The sequence below is a fragment of the Arachis stenosperma genome, chromosome 4, assembly GCF_014773155.1.
Source record: "Arachis stenosperma cultivar V10309 chromosome 4, arast.V10309.gnm1.PFL2, whole genome shotgun sequence".
Lineage (NCBI taxonomy): Eukaryota > Viridiplantae > Streptophyta > Magnoliopsida > Fabales > Fabaceae > Arachis > Arachis stenosperma.
The window spans coordinates 51,387,839-51,399,183 of record NC_080380.1 but is presented as its reverse complement, the minus strand read 5'-3'; the positions used below and the strand labels follow the sequence as shown (position 1 = coordinate 51,399,183).

At 41.2% G+C, this 11,345-nt stretch overlaps 1 non-coding gene across 1 annotated transcript; it reads right to left on the bottom strand.

The window, feature by feature from the left end:
• Window positions 1-436: 436 nt before the first annotated feature.
• LOC130977753 (small nucleolar RNA R71) lies at window positions 437-544 on the bottom strand. The gene has a single exon (XR_009085431.1). It is a non-coding gene; the product is annotated as a small nucleolar RNA R71 (small nucleolar RNA).
• Between the last annotated feature and the right edge of the window lie 10,801 nt (window positions 545-11,345).

Genomic DNA, 11,345 nt, shown 5'->3' with positions numbered 1-11,345 from the left:
CCTGACAGAAATCTTAGAAAAAGAAGAAGACATGACAGTCAAAAATAACAACAATGCCAACAATGCAAGGAAGGTGCTTGGTGACTTTACTGCACCTACTCCCAACTTCTATGGGAGAAGCATCTCTATTCCTGCCATTGGAGCAAAAAACTTTGAGCTTAAGCCTAAATTAGTTTCTCTGATGCAACAGAATTGCAAATTTCATGGACTTCCATTGGAAGATCCTCATCAGTTCTTGGCTGAATTTTTGCAAATCTGTGACACTGTTAAGACCAATGGAGTTGATCCTGAGGTCTACAGACTTATGCTTTTCCCTTTTGCTGTAAGAGACAGAGCTAGTATATGATTGAACTCACAACCTAGAGATAGCCTGAACTCTTGAAAAAAGCTGGTCAATGCCTTCTTAGCTAAATTTTTTTTACCTCAAAAGATGAGTAAGCTTAGAGTGGAAGTTCAAACCTTCAAACAGAAGGAAGGTGAATCCCTCTATGAAGCTTGGGAAAGATACAAGCAATTGATCAAAAGGTGTCTTTCTGACATGCTTTCAGAATACAGCATCATAGGTATCTTCTATGATGGTCTGTCTGAGTTATCCAAGATGTCGTTAGACCATTCTGCAGATGGATCTATTCATCTAAGGAAAACGCCGACAAAAGCCTAGGAACTCATTGAAATGGTTGCAAATAACCAGTTCATGTACACTTCTGAAAGAAATCCTATGAATAATGGGACAACTTAGAAGAAAGGAGTTCTTGAGATTGATACTCTGAATGCCATATTGGCTCAGAACAAAATATTGACTCAGAAAGTCAATATAATTTCTCAGAATCTAACTAGATTGCAAGCTCCATCTGGCAGTGCTAAAGAAGCCTCCTCTGAAGGAGAAGCTTATAACCCTGAGAATCCTGCAGTGGAGGAGGTGAATTACATGGGAGAACCATATGGAAACACCTACAATTCTTCATGGAGGAATCACCCAAATTTCTCATGGAAGGATCAACAGAAGCCTCAACAAGGCTTCAATAACAATAATGGTGGGAGAAACATGTTTGGCAATAGAAAACCTTTCCCATCATCTTCTCAGCAACAAACAGAGAATTCTGAGCAGAGCCTCTCTAGCTTAGCAAACATAGTCTTTGATCTATCTAAGACCACTCTCAGTTTCATAAATGAGGCACGGTCCTCCATCAGAAATCTGGGGGCACAAGTGGGTCAGTTGAGCAAAATAGTCATTGAAACTCCTCCTAGTACTCTCCCAAGCAATACAGAAGAGAATCCAAAAAGAGAGTGCAAGGCCATCAACATAACCAAAGTGGCTGAATGCACAGAGGAGGAGGAGGACGTGAATCCCAGTGAGGAAGACCTTATGGGACATCCTCTGGACAAAAAGGAGTTTCCTATTGAGGAACCAAGGGAATCTGAGGCTCATACAGAGACCCTAGAGATTCCATTGAACCTATTTCTGCCATTCATGAGCTCGGATGAATATTCTTCTTCTGAAGAAGATGAAGTTACTACTGAAGAGTAAATTGCTCAGTATCTAGGAGCAATCATGAAGCTGAATGCCATATTATTTGGTAATGAGACTTGGGAGGATGAACCTTCATTGCTCATTAATGAACTAAACGCCTTGGCTCAGCTGAAGATACTTCAAATGAAATCAGATCCCGGAAGGTTCTTAATACCTTGCACCATTGGCACCATGACCTTTGTGAAGGCCCTGTGTGACCTGGGGTCAGGCATAAACCTCATGCCAGTCTCTATAATGGAGAAACTGGGAATCTTTGAGGTACAAGCTGCAAGAATCTCACTAGAGATGGCAGAAAAATCAAAGAAACAGGCTTATGGACTTGTAGAGGATGTCTTGGTAAAGGTTGAAGGCCTTTACATCCCTGCTGACTTCATAATCGTAAACACTGGAAAGGATGAGGATGAATCCATCATCCTTGGCAGACCCTTCCTAGCCACAGCAAAAGCTGTGATTGATGTTAACAGAGGAGAGTTGGTCCTTCAAGTGAATGAGGACTACCTTGTGTTTAAGGCTCACGGATCTCCTTCTGTACACGTGGAGAAGAAGCATGAAAGGCTTCTCTCAACACAGAGTCAACCAAGGCCCCCATATTCAAACTCTAAGTTTGGTGTTGGGAGGCCCCAACCATGCTTTGAATATCTATGAAGCTCCATAAGAGCTCACTGTCAAGCTATTGACATTAAAGAAGCGCTTATTGGGAGGCAACCCAATTTTTATTTATCTATGTTAAGTTTCCATTTTCCATTGTTATTTTCTGTTTTCTTTAGGTTGATGATCATGTGGAGTCACAAAAACAACTGCAAAAATCAAAGTAAACTCAAAAACAGCATTAAAAATAGCACACCCTAGGGGAAGAGCTTACTGGCGTTTAAACACCAGTAAGGGTAGCAGAATAGGCGTTAAACGCCCAGTCTGGCACCATTTTGGGTGTTTAACACCAGAAAAGGACACCAGACTAGTGTTTAATGCCAAAAAAGGGCACTAAGTTGGCGTTCAACGCCAGAAAGGGAAGAAAAGCTGGCGTTAAACGCCAGAAATGGGCAGCAATCTGGCGTTTAACGCCAGGATTAGCACTCAGGGGGCATTTACACGCCAAAATTGTACAGGGATGAGAAATCCTTGACACCTCAGGATCTGTGGACCCCACAGAATCCCCACCTACCTCAACTCACTCTCTCTCTCCTTCACACATTCCAATAACATCCTTCCCCAGATACCCTTCACCAATCACCTCTATCTCTCTTCCCCATCACCTCTTCACCACTCACATCCACCCACTCTTTCCCAAAAACCCCACCTACCCCACCATTCACAATTCAAAAACTTTCCCTCCCAAACCCACCCCTAATACATGAAAACTACCCCTCTCTCCACTTCTATATAAACCCCTCACCCCTCCTTCATTTTCACACATCATAAACACTTCTTTCCCCCCTTGGCCGAACCCCTCACCACTCTCCATCTCCTCCATTTCTTATTCTTCTCCATCCTTCTTTCTTCTTTTGCTCGAGGACGAGCAAACCTTTTAAGTTTGGTGTGAAAAAAGCATTGCTTTTTGTGTTTCCATAACCATTTATGGTACCTAAGGCCGGAGAAACCTCTAGAAAGAGGAAGGAAAAGGCAAAAGCTTCTACCTCTGAGTCATGAGAGATGGAGAGATTCATCTCAAAGGTCCATCAAGACCACTTCTATGAAGTTGTGGCCAAGAAAAAGGTGATCCCTGAGGTCCCTTTCATGCTCAAAAGGAATGAGTATCCGGAGATCCGACATGACATTCGAAAAAGAGGTTGGGAAGTTCTCACCAACCCCATTCAATAAGTCAGAATCTTAATGGTTCAAGAATTCTATGTTAATGCATGGATCACCAAAAACCATGATCAAAGTGTAAACCCGAACCCAAAGAATTGGCTTACAATGGTTCGGGGAAAATACTTAGATTTCAGTCTAGAAAATGTATGGTTGGCATTCAACTTGCTAATGATGCAAGGAGATGCATGGCCCTACACTAGAAGGGTCAACTTTGATCAAAGGTTGGACCAAGTCCTCATGGACATATGTGTGGAAGGAGCTCAGTGAAAAAGAGACTCCAAAGGCAAGTCGGTTCAATTGAGAAGGCATGACCTTAAACCCGTGGCAAGAGGATTGTTGGAATTCATCCAACGCTCCATCATTCCTACTAGCAACCGATCCGAAGTGACTGTAGATCGGGCTATCATGATCCATAGCATCATGATTGGAGAGGAAGTGAAAGTTCATGAAATTATACCTCTAGAACTATACAAGGTTACTGAAAAACCTTCCACTTTAGCAAGGTTAGCCTTCCCTCATCTCATCTGTCACCTATGCAATTTAGCTGGAATTGACATAGAGGAAGACATCCTCATTGAAGAGGACAAGCCCATCACTAAAAAAAGGATGGAGCAAATAAGAGAGCCCACTCATGGACCTCAACAAGAGCATGAGGAAGTCCCTCATCAAGAAATCCCTGAGATACCTCAAGGGATGCATTTTCCTCCACACAACTATTGGGAGCAACTCAACACCTCTTTGGGAGATTTGAGTTCCAATATGGAGCAACTAAGGATGGAGCACCAAGAGCACTCCATTATTCTTCATGAAATTAGAGAGGATCAAATATCCATGAGGGAAGAGCAACAAAGGCAAGGAAGAGACATAGAGGAGCTCAAGCGTTCCATTGGATCTTCAAGAGGAAGAACTAGTCGCCACCACTAAGGTGGACCCGTTTTTTAATTTTCTTGTTCTTATTTTTCTATTTTTTGACTTTTATGCTTTATGTGTTATCTACGTTTGTGTCTTCATTACGTGATCATTAGTGTCTAGTGTCTATGCTTAAAAGCTATGAATAATTCCATGAATCCTTCACCTTTCTTAAATGAAAAATGTTCCTAATTACAAAAGAACAAGAAGTACATGAATTTCAAATTTTATCTTGAAATTAGTTTAATTATTTTGATGTGGTGGCAATACTTTATTTTTCTGAATGAATACTTGAACAGTGCATATTTTTGATAGTGAAGTTTATGAATGTTGAAATTGTTGGCTCTGGAAAGAATAATGAACAAAGAGAAATATTGTTGATAATCTGAAAAATCATGAAATTGATTCTTGAAGCAAGAAAAAGTAGTGAAAAAGAAAAAGCGACGAAAAAAAAAGAGAGAAGAAAGAAAAAGCAAGCAGAAAAAGCCAATAGCCCTTTAAACTAAAAGGCAAGGGTAAAGAGGATCCAAGGCTTTGAGCATTAATGGATAGGAGTGCCCTATGGAATAAAATCCTGACCTAAGCGGCTAAATCAAGCTGTCCCTAACCATGTGCTTGTGTCATGAAGGTCCAAGTGAAAAGCTTGAGACTGAGTGGTTAAAGTCGTGATCCAAAGCAGAAAGAGTGTGCTTAAGAACTCTGGACACCTCTAATTGGGAACATTAGCAAAGCTGAGTCACAATCTAAAAAAGGTTCACCCAGTTTTGTGTCTGTGGCATTTATGTATCCGGTGGTAATATTGGAAAACAAGATGCTTAGGGTCACGGCCAAGACTCATAAAGTAGCTGTGTTCAAGAATCAACATACTGAACTAGGAGAATCAATAACGCTATCTAAATTCTGAGTTCCTATAGTTGCCAATCATTCTGAATTTCAAAGGATAAAGTGAGATGCCAAAACTGTTCAGAAGCAAAAAAAAAAAGCTACTAGTCCCGCTCATCTAATTGGGACTAAGTTTCATTAATATTGTGAGATTTATTGTATATCCTCTTCTTTTTATCCGATTCTATATTCAGTTCCTTGGGGACAAGCAACAATTTAAGTTTGGTGTTGTGATGAGCGGATAATTTATACGCTCTTTGGTATTATTTTTAGGTAGTTTTTAGTATGATTTAGTTAGTTTTTAGTATATAATTATTAGTTTTTATGCAAAAATAACATTTCTGGACTTTACTATGAGTCTGTGTGTTTTTCTGTGATTTCAAGTATTTTCTGGCTGAAATTGAGGGACCTGAGCAAAAATCTGATTAAGAGGCTCAGAAAGGACTGCAGATGCTATTGGATTCTGACCTCCCTGCACTCGAAGTAGATTTTCTGGAGCTACAGACGCCTATTGGCGCGCTCTTAATTGCGATGGAAAGTAGAAATCTTGGGCTTTCCAGTAATTTATAATAGTCCATACTTCGCTTGAGATTTGATGGCCCAAATTGGCGTCAAAACGCCGGTCAGAGACCTTTTTCTGGCGTTAAACGCTAGAACTGGCATAAAAGCTGGAGTTAAACGCCCAAAACTGGCACCAAAGCTGGCGTTTAACTCCAGAAAAAGCCTATGCACGTGAAAGCTTCAATGTTCAGCCCAAGCACACACCAAGTGGGCCCCGGAAGTGGATTTCTTCATCATTTACTTATTTATGTAAACCCTAGGTTACTAGTTCATCTTTTGATCATCTTTGATATTGGGATTAGGTCTTTGGACCCTTTTTCGATTGTTTCATGTTATTTGGGAGGCATGGCCATTCGGCCATGTCTAGACCTTGTTCTTATGTATTTTCAACGGTGGAGTTTCTACACATCATAGATTAAGGTGTGGAGCTCTGCTGTTCCTCATGAATTAATGCAAAGTACTATTGTTCTTCTATTCAATTCATGCTTATTCTTGTTCTAAGATATTCCCTCGTACTTCAACCTGATGGATGTGATGATCCATGACACTCATCATCGTCTTCCCCTATGAACGCGTGCCTGATAACCACTTTCATTCTATCTGCAAGAGCTTGAGTGTGTATCTCTTGGCCTCCTGGTTCACGACGCATGGTTGCCTCTCCTGACAACAGAGCCTTCCATTCCGTGCGATTAAAGTCATCGTGGTATAAGCTAGAATAAATTGGCAGCATTCTTGAGATCCGGAAAGTCTAAACCTTGTCTGTGGTATTCCGCATAGGATCTGGGATGGGATGACTGTGACGCGCTTCAATCTCGCGACTGTGGGGCGCAGTGACAGTGTGCAAAAGGATCTAGGGATCTTATTCCGACACGATCGAGAACCAACAGCTGATTAGCCATGCGGGAAACCGTAGAGGACCATTTTCACTGAGAGGACGGATGGTAGCCATTGACAATGGTGATCTACCAACATACAACTTACCATGGAAAGGAGTACGCAAGAGTGGATGAAGACAATAGAAAAGAAGAGGCTCAGAGGGAACAAAGCATCTCCATACGCTTATCTGAAACTCCCACCAATGAATTACATAAGTATCTCTATCTTAGTTTATATTTTATTTCTCTTTTAATTATCAAAACCCCATAACCATTTGAATCTACCTGACTGAGATTTACAAGATGACCATTGCTTGCTTCAAGCCAACAATCTCCGTAGGATCGACCCTTACTTACGTAAGGTATTACTTGGACGACCCAGTGCACTTGCTGGTCAGCTGCACGGAGTTGTGAAGAAAGTGTGTGATCATGATTCTGTGTACCAGCGTGCCACTTGGGACTTTAGGCATGGTACGTGGTACACGGAATCGTGATCACACACTTTCTTCATAACTCCGTGCAACTGACCAGCAAGTGCATTGGGTCGTCCAAGTAATACCTTACGTGAGTAAAGGTCGATCCCATGGAGATTGTCGGTTTGAAGTAAGCTATGGTCATCTTGTAAATCTCAGTCAGGCAGATTCAAATGGTTATGGGATTTTAATAATTAAAAGACAGATAAAACTTAAAATAAGATAGAGATACTTATGCAATTCATTGGTGAAAATTTCAGATAAGCGTATGGAGATGCTTTGTTCCCTCTGAGCCTCTGCTTTCCTATTGTCTTCATCCACTCTTGCGTACTCCTTTCCATGGTAAGCTGTATGTTGGTGGACCACCGTTGTCAATGGCTACCATCCATCCTCTCAGTGAAAATGGTCCTCTACGATTTCCCGCATGGCTAATCAGCTGTCGGTTCTCGATCGTGTCGGAATAAGATCCATTGATCCTTTTGCACACTGTCACTGCGCCCCACAGTCGTGAGTTTGAAGCGCGTCACAGTCATCACATCCCAGATCCTACTCAGAATACCAAAGACAAGGTTTAGACTTTCCGGATCTCAAGAATGCTGCCAATTGATTCTAGCTTATATCACGAGGACTCTGATCGCACAGAATGGAAGGCTCTATTATCAGGAGAGGCAACCATACATCGTGAACCAGGAGGCCAAGAGATACACACTCAAGCTCTCGCAAATAGAACGGAAGTGGTTGTCAGGCACGCGTTCATAAGGGAGGATGATGATGAGTGTTACGGATCATCACATCCATCAGGTTGAAGTACAAGTGAATATCTTAGAACAAAAATAAGCGTGAGTTGAATAGAAGAATAATAGTACTTTGCATTAATTCATGAGGAACAGCAGAGCTCCACACCTTAATCTTTGATGTGTAGAAACTCCACCGTTGAAAATACATAAGAACAAGGTATAGACATGGCCGAATGGCCATGCCTCCCAAATAACATGAAACAATCAAAAAGGGTTCAAAGACCTGACCCTAAGATCAAAGATGATCAAAAGATGAAAATCTAATACTAAAAGGTCCTATTTATAGTGAATTAGTAACCTAGGGTTTACAGAAATAAGTAAATGATGCAGAAATCCACTTCTGGGGCCCACTTGGTGTGTGCTTGGGCTGAGCATTGAAGCTTTCACGTGCATAGGCTTTTCTTGGAGTTAAATGCCAGCTCTGGTGCCAGTTTGGGTGTTTAACTCCCGCTTTTATGCCAGTTCTGGCGTTTAACGCTAGAAAATGGTCTTTGACCGGCATTTTGACGCCAATTTGGGCCATCAAATCTCGGAAAAAAGTATGGACTATTATATATTGCTGGAAAGCCCAAGATGTCTACTTTTCAACGCAATTGAGTGCGCACCAATTGGGCTTCTGTAGCTCCAGAAAATCTACTTCGAGTGTAGGAAGGTTAGAATCCAACAGCATCTGCAGTCCTCTTTCAGCCTCTGAATCAGATTTTTGCTCAGGTCTCTCAATTTCAGCCAAAAAATACCTGAAATCACAGAAAAACCCACAAACTCATAGTAAAGTCTAGAAATGTGATTTTTGCATAAAAACTAATAATTATATACTAAAAACTAACTAAATCATACTAAAAACTACCTAAAAACAATGCAAAAAAAAGCGTATAAATTATCCGCTCATCAACACGCCAAGGCAAAATGTCAATGGGCGTGCCACTTGATGCTTGGAGCGTGGCACGCCAACCTTGCTCGCACCATGGGCGTGCCACTTAAATCCGGGCGTGGCATGCCAGTTCATTGGACCTGAGGGGGATACTCATGCTTTATCAAGGGCATGGCACGGAGACTTGGGTGTGGCACACCAGTTCATTTGACCAGAGAAGAGAGATGAAGAGTTCAACAAGGGCGTGGCACGACAGTTGTATTGACCAGAAGATAATAAGGAGGGCTTTGCTAAAGGCGTGGCACGCCAGTTCTAGGCATGCCATGCTAATTCAAGTTTTCAGAGAGGAAGAAGGGAGAAATCACAATGGGCGTACCACTTGAGTTCGAAGGCGTGGCATGCTAAGCCAAGCTAAGGAGCTGGGCGTGGCATGCCGCTCACACTCCAGGTACATGTCTCAATTTAATTAGTTTTCTTTTAATTTTCAATTGTAATTTTCTTTTCCTTTTTGTAATTTTTATTTTTAGTAACAGGAGTAGTATAAATACCCCCTTGAGAGTACTGAAAAGGGGGTTGGCTAGTAGAAGGAATTTGTTTAGTTTTACTTCACTTCATCTTCTCCTATATCTTGTACTTTTCTCTAAGCTATGAGTAGCTAAACTCCCTCTCATTGGGAGAGGGAGCTCTGTTGTACTTGATGGATTAATGATAGTGAATTTCTTCTTCTTTTCATCTCTCTTTGATTTTCTAGAAGGAATTTTTTTATTCATGCTTAGTGTTCAATTATCTTGGAAAATAGATTGAATGCAAATTGGGTTTCAGGGGAACCTTGGAAAAGGAAACATGAAACAATGCTTGAAATTCTTTCTCACACTTGAGTAGATCTGGGTTTTGGGATTGGATATGGTGACATGAAATCCACCCACTATTTGGATCAATGAGTTGCATGATTGAAGAGGAGATGAACTAGATTTGATCCAAAGAGAGCAACATCTCCTGATCCCAATGACTTTCCCCTATTCTTATCTTCCATATTCTTTATAGCTTTGTTTAATTTCTGCTATTACCCACTTTCCATTTACAATTTAGTCATTTATGGTTCTGCAATTTACTTTCATGCACTTTATTACTTTCCTTTATCTTTAAGTCGTTTACAATTTTGCCATTTAGAATTCTGCACTCAACCATTCCTATTGATTAGCTTGACTAATTCATTCATTAACTAAAATTGCTCAATCAATCAATTTCTTTGGGGTTCGATCTCACTCTATTGTGAGTTATTACTTGACGACAATTTGGTACACTTGCCAAGGACGGATTCATTATAATCATTATAGTGAAATTCCAGTCATCATTGATCCACTTCTATTCCCTTGTTCGAAATCCGATGCCTGAGGACAATTCCTTCAGTCACCATGAAGTGACATTTTTCCCAGTTTAAAACCAGGTTTGTCTCTTGGCATTGTTTGAGAACTAGGGCTAGATGGTCAAGACAAGATTCAAATGAATCTTCAAAGACAAAGAAGTCATCCATGAATACTTCAAGGAACTTCTCCACCATATCAGAGAAGATAGAGAGCATACATCTCTGAAAGGTGGCAGGTGCATTGCACAGGCCAAATGGCATCCGCCTATAAGCAAACACACCATACGGGCATGTGAATGCTATCTTTTCTTGATCTTGTGGATCTACTACAGTTTAATTGTAACCGGAATAACCATCCAGGAAATAATAAAAAGCATATTCTACTAGTCTCTCTGGCATTTGATCTATGAATGGTAAAGGAAAATGATCTTTCCTGGTGGCGTTGTTGAGCCTTCTATAGTCAATGCACATGCGCCACCCTGTAACTGTCCTTGTAGGAATCAATTCATTCTTTTCATTATGAACTACTGTCATGCCTCCCTTTTTGGGAACAACTTGGACATGGCTCATCCAAGGGCGATTAGAGATGGGATAAATAATCACAACCTCCCATAATTTAGTGACTTCCTTCTGCACCACTTCTATTGTGGCTGGATTCAGTCGCCTTTGTGGTTGTACCGCTGGTTTGGCGCCATCTTCCGGCAGGATTTTGTGCATGTAACAGTTTGTGCTAATTCCCTTAAGGTAACTTATAGTCCACCCAAGAGCTGTCTTGTGTGTTCTTAACACTTGATGACTGCGCATTATGTACCATTTTTCTTATCTAAAATAACTATAAAAAGAGCATAATCTCATTAATCAATGCAATTTCATGAACCAAATGATAAATATTATGGTACATTGCTTTGAAATAGGGTTGTGTTGAATTTCAAGGAAAAAGAAGAGAAAAAAAGCACCAAAAGAAACAAAAAAAGCTGGCGTGCCACTTGGAGCTCTGAGGGTGGCATGCCAGGCCAATGAAACAGAAAAGGTTTGCTTAACACAATACAATGGGTGTGCCACTTGGAGCTCTAGGCGTGGCATGCCAAGTTGTGAAGCCAAGTCTCAAAGAGGGCGTGCCACTCGGTGCTCTGGGTGTGGCACGCCATGTTTGTGAAGCCAAGATCTCAAAGAGGGCGTGCCACTTGGTGTCTTGGGTGTGGCACACCAGGCTTAAGTTCTAGATGAGTTATTTTGAGCCCCACTTTGGGCGTGGCACGCCAAGCATTGGG